Source organism: Chiloscyllium punctatum, unplaced genomic scaffold (assembly GCF_047496795.1).
Source record: "Chiloscyllium punctatum isolate Juve2018m unplaced genomic scaffold, sChiPun1.3 scaffold_289, whole genome shotgun sequence".
Taxonomy (NCBI): Eukaryota; Metazoa; Chordata; class Chondrichthyes; order Orectolobiformes; family Hemiscylliidae; genus Chiloscyllium; species Chiloscyllium punctatum.
In genome coordinates, this window is record NW_027310023.1 from 5034 (window position 1) to 15000 (window position 9967).

A 9967-nucleotide genomic window follows, 5' to 3' on the forward strand; every position below is an offset into this window, starting at 1 on the left:
GTAGCTCGGCCGGATTTGACCCGGCGGTTCTGCCGAAGGTCTCACCTTCGAGGGGGGAGCGCCCACCGTGTACAGGCCGATTTTCATGCATTTCCAACCGTGGGAAGGGGTCCGAAAGGGGATGGGGGTGAACGTGACTGCTCAACCCGACTTTGAGACCTGTAACGCGGGTAGCTCAGCCGGATTTGACCGGCGGTTCTGGCGACGGTCTCGCCTTCGAGGGGGGAGCGCCCCGCGTGTTCAGGCCGAATTTTGTGCATTTCCATCGGCGGGAAGAGGTCCAAACGGGAATGGGATTGAATGTGACTGCTGAAGCCGACATTGAGACCTCTAACGCGGGTAGCTCGGCAGGATTTGACCCGGCGGTTCTGCCGAAGGTCTCACCTTCGAGGGGGGAGCGCCCACCGTGTACAGGCCGATTTTCATGCATTTCCAACCGTGGGAAGGGGGCCGAAAGGGGATGGGGGTGAATGTGACTGCTCAACCCGACTTTGAGGCATCTAACCCGGGTAGCTCAGCCGGGTTTGACCCGGCGGTTCTGCCGACTGCCTCGCCTTCGAGGGGGGAGCGTCCCCCGTGTACAGGCCGATTTTCATGCATTTCGAACCGTGGGAAGTGGCCCAAAAGGGGATGGGGGTGAATGTGACTGCTCAACCCGACTTTGGCGCTTCCGAGCCGGGTAGCCCGGCCGGGTTTGACCCGGCGGTTCTGCCGTCGGTCTCGCCTTCGAGGGCGGAGCCTCCCCCGTGTACAGGCCGATTTTCATGCATTTGCAACGGTGGGAAGTTGCCCAAAAGTCGATGGGAGTGAATGTGACTGCTCAACCCGACTTTGAGACTTTTAAGCCGGGTAGCTCAGCCGGGTTTGACCCGGCGGTTCTGCCGACGGTCTCGCCTTCGAGGGGGGAGCCTCCCCCGTGTACAGGCCGATTTCGTGCATTTCCAACGGTGGGAAGAGGTTCAAAAGGGGATGGGAGTGAATGTGACTGCTCAACCCGACTCTGAGGCTTCTAACCCGGGTAGCTCGGCCGGGTTTGATCCGGCGGTTCTGCCGACGGTCTCGTCTTCGAGGCCGGTGCCTCCCCCGTGTACAGGCCGATTTTCGTGCATTTCCAACGGTGGGAAGTGGTCCAAAAGGAATGGGGGTGGGACGTGTCTGCTCATACCGACTTTGAGACTTGTAAGCCGGGTAGCTCAGCCGGGTTTGACCCGGCGGTTCTGCGACGGTCTCGCCTTCGAGGGGGGAGCCTCCCCCGTGTACAGGCCGATTTCCGTGCATTTCCAACGGTGGGAAGAGGTTCAAAAGGGGATGGGAGTGAATGTGACTGCTCAACCCGACTCTGAGGCTTCTAACCCGGGTAGCTCGGCCGGGTTTGATCCGGCGGTTCTGCCGACGGTCTCGTCTTCGAGGCCGGTGCCTCCCCCGTGTACAGGCCGATTTTCGTGCATTTCCAACGGTGGGAAGAGGTTCAAAAGGGGATGGGGGTGAATGCGACTGCTCAACCCGACTCTGAGGCTTCTAACCCGGGTAGCCCGGCCGGGTTTGACCCGGCGGTTCTGCCGTCGGTCTCGCCTTCGAGGGCGGAGCCTCCCCCGTGTACAGGCCGATTTTCATGCATTTGCAACGGTGGGAAGTTGCCCAAAAGTCGATGGGAGTGAATGTGACTGCTCAACCCGACTTTGAGACTTTTAAGCCGGGTAGCTCAGCCGGGTTTGACCCGGCGGTTCTGCCGACGGTCTCGCCTTCGAGGGGGGAGCCTCCCCCGTGTACAGGCCGATTTTCGTGCATTTCCAACGGTGGGAAGAGGTTCAAAAGGGGATGGGAGTGAATGTGACTGCTCAACCCGACTCTGAGGCTTCTAACCCGGGTAGCTCGGCCGGGTTTGATCCGGCGGTTCTGCCGACGGTCTCGTCTTCGAGGCCGGTGCCTCCCCCGTGTACAGGCCGATTTTCGTGCATTTCCAACGGTGGGAAGTGGTCCAAAAGGAATGGGGGTGGACGTGTCTGCTCATACCGACTTTGAGACTTGTAAGCCGGGTAGCTCAGCCGGGTTTGTTCCGGCGGTTCTGCCGACGGTCTCGTCATCGAGGGGGGAGCCTCCCCCGTGTCCAGGCCGATTTTCATGCATTTCCAACCGTGGGAAGTGGTCCAAAAGGGAATGGGGGTGAATGTGACTGCTCATACCGACTTTGAGACTTTTAAGCGGGTAGCTCAGCCGGGTTTGACCCGGCGGTTCTGCCGACGGTCTCGCCTTCGAGGGGGGAGCGTCCCCCGTGTTCCAGGCCGAATTTTGTGCATTTCGAACCGTGGGAAGTTGCCCAAAAGTCGATGGGGAGTGAATGTGACTGCTCAACCCGACTTTGAGACTTGTAAGCCGGGTAGCTCAGCCGGGTTTGACCCGGCGGTTCTGCCGACGGTCTCGTCTTCGAGGCGGGTGCCTCCCCCGTGTACAGGCCGATTTTCATGCATTTCGTACCGTGGGAAGCGGTCCAAAAGGGGATGGGAGTGAACGTGACTGCTCATACCGACTTTGGCGCTTCCGAGCCGGGTAGCTCAGCCGGGTTTGACCCGGCGGGTCTGCCGACGGTCTCGCCTTCGAGGGGGGAGCGTCCCCCGTGTTCAGGCCGAATCTTGTGCATTTCGAACCGTGGGAAGTTGCCCAAAAGTCGATGGGAGTGAATGTGACTGCTCAACCCGACTTTGAGACTTGTAAGCCGGGTAGCTCAGCCGGGTTTGACCCGGCGGTTCTGCCGACGGTCTCGTCTTCGAGGCGGATGCCACCCCCGTGTACAGGCCGATTTTCGTGCATTTCCAACCGTGGAAGTGGTCTAAAAGTCGATGGGAGTGAACGTGACTGCTCAACCCGACTCTGAGGCTTCTAACCCGGGTAGCTCGGCCGGGTTTGACCCGGCGGTTCTGCCGACGGTCTCGTCTTCGAGGCGGGTGCCTCCCCCGTGTACAGGCCGATTTTCGTGCATTTCGAACCGTGGGAAGTGGTCTAAAAGTCGATGGGAGTGAACGTGACTGCTCAACCCGACTTTGAGACTTGTAAGCCGGGTAGCTCAGCCAGGTTTGACCCGGCGGTTCTGCCGACGGTCTCGCCTTCGAGGGCGGACCCTCCCCGTGTACAGGCCGGTTTTCGTGCATTTCGAACCGTGGGAAGTGATCCAAAAGGGAATGGGGGTGAACGTGACTGCCCAACCCGGCTTTGAGACTTGTAAGCCGGGTAGCTCAGCCGGGTTGGACCCGGCGGTTCTGCCGACGGTCTCGACTTCGAGGCGGGTGCCTCCCCCGTGTACAGGCCGATTTTCATGCATTTGCAACGGTGGGAAGTTGCCCAAAAGTCGATGGGAGTGAATGTGACTGCTCAACCCGACTTCGAGACTTGTAAGCCGGGTAGCTCAGCCGGGTTTGACCCGGCGGTTCTGCCGACGGTCTCGCCTTCGAGGGGGGAGCCTCCCCCGTGTACAGGCCGATTTTCGTGCATTTCCAACGGTGGGAAGAGGTTCAAAAGGGGATGGGAGTGAATGTGACTGCTCAACCCGACTTTGGCGCTTCCGAGCCGGGTAAGCTCAGCCGGGTTTGACCCGGCGGGTCTGCCGACGGTCTCGTCTTCGAGGCGGGTGCCTCCCCCGTATACAGGCCGATTTTCATGCATTTCGAACCGTGGGAAGTGGTCCAAAAGGGAATGGGGGTGGACGTGTCTGCTCATACCGACTTGAGACTTGTAAGCCGGGTAGCTCAGCCGGGTTTGTTCCGGCGGTTCTGCCGACGGTCTCGTCTTCGAGGCGGGTGCCTCCCCCGTGTACAGGCCGATTTTCGTGCATTTCGAACCGTGGGAAGTGGTCCAAAAGGGGATGGGAGTGAATGTGACTGCTCAACCCGACTTTGGCGCTTCCGAGCCGGGTAGCTCAGCCGGGTTTGACCCGGCGGGTCTGCCGACGGTCTCGTCTTCGAGGCGGGTGCCTCCCCCGTATACAGGCCGATTTTCATGCATTTCGAACCGTGGGAAGTGGTCCAAAAGGGAATGGGGGTGGACGTGTCCTGCTCATACCGACTTTGAGACTTGTAAGCCGGGTAGCTCAGCCGGGTTTGATCCTGCGGTTCTGCCGACGGTCTCGCCTTCGAGGGGGAGCCTCCCCCGTGTTCAGTCCGATTTCCATGCATTTCCAACCGTGGGAAGTTGCCCAAAAGGGGATGGGAGTGAATGTGACTGCTCAACCCGACTTTGGCGCTTCCGAGCCGGTTAGCACAGCCGGGTTTGACCCGGCGGTTCTGCCGACAGTCTCCTCTTCGAGGCGGGTGCCTCCCCCGTGTACAGGCCGATTTCCGTGCATTTCGAACCGTGGGAAGTGGTCCAAACGTCGATGGGAGTGAATGTGACTGCTCAACCCGACTTTGGCGCTTCCGAGCCGGGTAGCTCAGCCGGGTTTGACCCGGCGGTTCTGCCGACGGTCTCGTCTTCGAGGCGGGTGCCTCCCCCGTGTACAGGCCGATTTTCATGCATTTGGAACCGTGGGAAGTGGTCCAAAAGGGAATGGGGTGGACGTGACTGCTCATACCGACTTTGAGACTTGTAAGCCGGGTAGCTCGGCCGGGTTTGACCCGGCGGTTCTGCCGACGGTCCTCGCCTTCGAGGGGGGAGCCTCCCCCGTGTTCAGGTCCGATTTTCGTGCATTTCCCACGGTGGGAAATGGTATCTTTCATTACGGGGACAAGGGTCTGAAGCGGTGAAGTCAGTAACCGGCATAGTTAAGGAAAGGGTTCGAATTTTCTCAACAGTACGAAAAAAGTGAGCAGGGAAGCTAGAGAAGGTGTCAGTGAGTCCCAAACGAGTGAACCGCAAAACTTAGGGAAATGCCCGAAAGCGTTTTAAAGGGTGAAATCGGGAACGAGGAAATGATGGGAAAGTGCCTGAAAGTGCTAAATGAGTAAACAGAAAAACGAAGAAAAATGTTTGAAAAGAAGAAGTGAGTAACCAGGAAAACTTAGAAAAATGTTCAAAACGAAGAAATCAGTAACCAGGAAAACTTAGAAAAATGATCAAAAAGAAGAAATGAGTAACCAGGAAAACTTAGAAAAATGTTTAAAAAGAAGAAATCAGTAACCAGGAAAACTTAGGAAAATGTTTAAAAAGAAGAAATCAGTAACCAGAAAAACTGCGAAAAATGTTTAAAAAGAAGAAATGAGTAACCAGAAAAACTTAGAAAAATGTTTAAAAAGAAGAAATCAGTAACCAGGAAAACTTAGAAAAATGTTTAAAAAGAAGAAATCAGTAACCAGGAAAACTTAGAAAAATGTTTAAAAAGAAGAAATCAGTAACCAGGAAAACTTAGAAAAATGTTATAAAAGAAGAAGTGAGTAACCAGAAAAACTTAGAAAAATGTTTAAAAAGAAGAAATCAGTAACCAGAAAAAACTGCGAAAAATGTTTAAAAAGAAGAAATCAGTAACCAGACAAACTGCGAAAAATGTTTAAAAAGAAGAAATCAGTAACCAGGAAAACTTAGAAAAATGTTTAAAAAGAAGAAGTGAGTAACCAGAAAAACTTAGAAAAATGTTTAAAAAGAAGAAATCAGTAACCAGAAAAACTTAGAAAAATGTTTAAAAAGAAGAAATCAGTACCAGAAAAACTGCGAAAAATGTTAAAAAGAAGAAATCAGTAACCAGGAAAACTTAGAAAAATGTTTAAAAAGAAGAAATCAGTAACCAGAAAAACTGCGAAAAATGTTTAAAAAGAAGAAATCAGTAACCAGGAAAACTTAGAAAAATGTTTAAAAAGAAGAAATCAGTAACCAGAAAAACTTAGAAAAATGTTTAAAAAGAAGAAATGAGTAACCAGAAAAACTTAGAAAAATGTTTAAAAAGAAGAAATCAGTAACCAGAAAAACGGCGAAAAATGTTTAAAAAGAAGAAATCAGTAACCAGAAAAACTTAGAAAAATGTTTAAAAGAAGAAGTGAGTAACCAGAAAAACTTAGAAAAATGTTTAAAAAGAAGAAATGAGTAACCAGAAAAACTTAGAAAAATGTTTAAAAAGAAGAAATCAGTAACCAGAAAAACTTAGAAAAATGTTTAAAAAGAAGAAATGAGTAACCAGAAAAACTTAGAAAAATGCTTAAAAAGAAGAAATCAGTAACCAGAAAAACGGCGAAAATGTTTAAAAGAAGAAATCAGTAACCAGAAAAACGGCGAAAAATGTTTAAAAAGAAGAAATCAGTAACCAGACAAACTGCGAAAAAATGTTTAAAAAGAAGAAATCAGTAACCAGAAAAACTGCGAAAAATGTTTAAAAAGAAGAAATCAGTAACCAGGAAAACTTAGAAAAATGTTTAAAAAGAAGAAATGAGTAACCAGGAAAACTTAGAAAAATGTTTAAAAAGAAGAAATGAGTAACCAGGAAAACTTAGAAAAATGTTTAAAAAGAAGAAATCAGTAACCAGAAAAACTTAGAAAAATGTTTAAAAAGAAGAAATCAGTAACCAGAAAAACTTAGAAAAATGTTTAAAAAGAAGAAATGAGTAACCAGAAAAACTTAGAAAAATGTTTAAAAAGAAGAAATGAGTAACCAGAAAAACTTAGAAAAATGTTTAAAAAGAAGAAATCAGTAACCAGAAAAACGGCGAAAAATGTTTAAAAAGAAGAAGTGAGTAACCAGAAAAACTTAGAAAAATGTTTAAAAAGAAGAAATGAGTAACCAGAAAAACGTTTAAAAAGAAGAAATCAGTAACCAGAAAAACTTAGAAAAATGTTTAAAAAGAAGAAATGAGTAACCAGAAAAACTTAGAAAAATGTTTAAAAAGAAGAAATCAGTAACCAGAAAAACGGCGAAAAATGTTTAAAAAGAAGAAATCAGTAACCAGAAAAACGGCGAAAAATGTTTAAAAAGAAGAAATCAGTAACCAGACAAACTGCGAAAAATGTTTAAAAAGAAGAAATCAGTAACCAGAAAAACTTAGAAAAATGTTTAAAAAGAAGAAATCAGTAACCAGGAAAACTTGGAAAAAACACTTAGAAAAATTTTCAGCAAAGTGTGAAAAATATTCTAAGTGTCAGCGGAGGAAAATGCTGCAGCATCGGGAAAGATTCGCAAACTTACACCGAACATGTGCTCCGAAGTGCCGGAGGAATTGGGTGAATTGAGCCCGGCAAATGGCCAGCTGTCGTTTTGTGCCTGCAGCCCGAAAACTTTAACTTTGTCTGTCGCGGAAGTCCGGACCGAGAAAAATCCAAACGGTTTTGACCGGACCGAGTTCCAGACCGATGCAGTCAAATTTGGAATTCAGACCCATTCAGTGCCACTTGTAGTTTTTCCGCAGTGAGGTTGGCGGGGTACCCGGAGATATATGGGAACACGATTTTTAGAACAAAATGGCGGCGCGGGACCGTTCTGAAAGGCATCCGAAAAACGGTTCCACGGGCATAGCACTTTAATGACAGGTATGAGTGCATGCCGGAGAGCTCTTGGAAGTCGAATTTTTGACACTTTGTCAATTTTTTGACAGATTTGACAAACTCTTTCTGTCTGTTCTAAGAGTCAGTCAGAGACTTGTGCGGCGGTCTTTTGACACTATTGGAGGGCGGGCAAACCCCACGTTGACTCCGGCCGTCCCTCCACAGGCGCTCGTGTCCAAAATGAAGGCGAGAGACGCGAGTGGCCTGGTTCCCTTGGGTGTTGCCAAGAAGGCTGCGGGCTGACCGTTGCCTGAGCACTCCCTAAAGCCTCTTGTGATGAGAGCAGACCTCGCCTGCCGCACGACCGGCTCTGGGAGTCGTTGGGCCGCTATTTGTGAATAGTCTGGTCCTCCTCTGCCACCCGGACAAGCGCGATGGCTCTGCCGCCCTGCGGTGCTCGTCACCCAGGTTTGGGGAACACGATACTCGTAACAAAAATAAAAGGCGGCTCGGGACCTGCAGGCGAAAGGGGTCCCGTGGTGCTAAGCACGTCGACTTCGGGTCTCGGTGCAAGCCGGAGAGCTCACGGAAGTCTAAAGTTTTCGGCACGTGGTCGAATCTTTTCAAAGGCTTACCCGGCTCTTTCCGTCCATTCTGAGAGTAAGTCAGAGGCCGGTGCGGAGGTCTCTTGACAATCGGAGGGGGTGGTGGCCCTCCGCAGGCGCTCGTGTCGAAAATGAAGGCGAGAGACGCGAGTGGCCTGGTTCCCCTGGGTGTTGCCAGGAAGGCTGCGGGCTGACCCTTGCCTGAGCACTCCCTAAAGCCTCTTGTGATGAGAGCAGACCTCGCGCGCCGCACGACCGGCTCTGGGAGTCGTTGGGCCGCTATCTGTGAATAGTCTGGTCCTCCTCTGCCACCCGGCCAAGTGCGATGGCTCTGCCGCCCTGCGGTGCTCGTCACGCAGGTATGGGGCACACGATGCTCGTAACAGCAAATAAAGGCGGCTCGGGACCTGCAGGCGAAAGGGGTCCCGTGGTGCTTAGCACGTCGACTTCGGGTCTCGGTGCAAGCCGGAGAGCTCACGGAAGTCTAAAGTTTTCGGCACGTGGTCGAATCTTTTGAAAGGCTTACCCGGCTCTTTCCGTCCATTCTGAGAGTCAGTCAGAGGCCGGTGCGGCGGTCTATTGACGACCGGAGGCTCCCATGGGTGTTGCGATGAGGGTGGAGGGCACAGAACCTTGCCTTAGCACTCCCTAATAAAGCCTCTTGTGAAGAGAGCAGACCTCGCGCGCCGCACGACCGGCTCTGGGAGTCGTTGGGCCGCTATCTGTGAATAGTCGGGTCCTCCTCTGCCACCCGGCCAAGTGCGATGGCTCTGCCGCCCTGCGGTGCTCGTCACGCAGGTATGGGGCACACGATGCTCGTAACAGCAAATAAAGGCGGCTCGGGACCTGCAGGCGAAAGGGGTCCCGTGGTGCTTCGCACGTCGACTTCGGGTCTCGGTGCAAGCCGGAGAGCTCACGGAAGTCTAAAGTTTTCGGCACGTGGTCGAATCTTTTGAAAGGCTTACCCGGCTCTTTCCGTCCATTCTGAGAGTCAGTCAGAGGCCGGTGCGGCGGTCTATTGACGACCGGAGGCTCCCATGGGTGTTGCGATGAGGGTGGAGGGCACAGAACCTTGTAAAGCCTCTTGTGAAGAGAGCAGACCTCGCGCGCCGCACGACCGGCTCTGGGAGTCGTTGGGCCGCTATCTGTGAATAGTCTGGTCCTCCTCTGCCACCCGGCCAAGTGCGATGGCTCTGCCGCCCTGCGGTGCTCGTCACGCAGGTATGGGGCACACGATGCTCGTAACAGCAAATAAAGGCGGCTCGGGACCTGCAGGCGAAAGGGGTCCCGTGGTGCTTCGCACGTCGACTTCGGGTCTCGGTGCAAGCCGGAGAGCTCACGGAAGTCTAAAGTTTTCGGCACGTGGTCGAATCTTTTGAAAGGCTTACCCGGCTCTTTCCGTCCATTCTGAGAGTCAGTCAGAGGCCGGTGCGGCGGTCTATTGACGACCGGAGGCTCCCATGGGTGTTGCGATGAGGGTGGAGGGCACAGAACCTTGCCTTAGCACTCCCTAATAAAGCCTCTTGTGAAGAGAGCAGACCTCGCGCGCCGCACGACCGGCTCTGGGAGTCGTTGGGCCGCTATCTGTGAATAGTCGGGTCCTCCTCTGCCACCCGGCCAAGTGCGATGGCTCTGCCGCCCTGCGGTGCTCGTCACGCAGGTATGGGGCACACGATGCTCGTAACAGCAAATAAAGGCGGCTCGGGACCTGCAGGCGAAAGGGGTCCCGTGGTGCTTCGCACGTCGACTTCGGGTCTCGGTGCAAGCCGGAGAGCTCACGGAAGTCTAAAGTTTTCGGCACGTGGTCGAATCTTTTGAAAGGCTTACCCGGCTCTTTCCGTCCATTCTGAGAGTCAGTCAGAGGCCGGTGCGGCGGTCTATTGACGACCGGAGGCTCCCATGGGTGTTGCGATGAGGGTGGAGGGCACAGAACCTTGCCTTAGCACTCCCTAATAAAGCCTCTTGTGAAG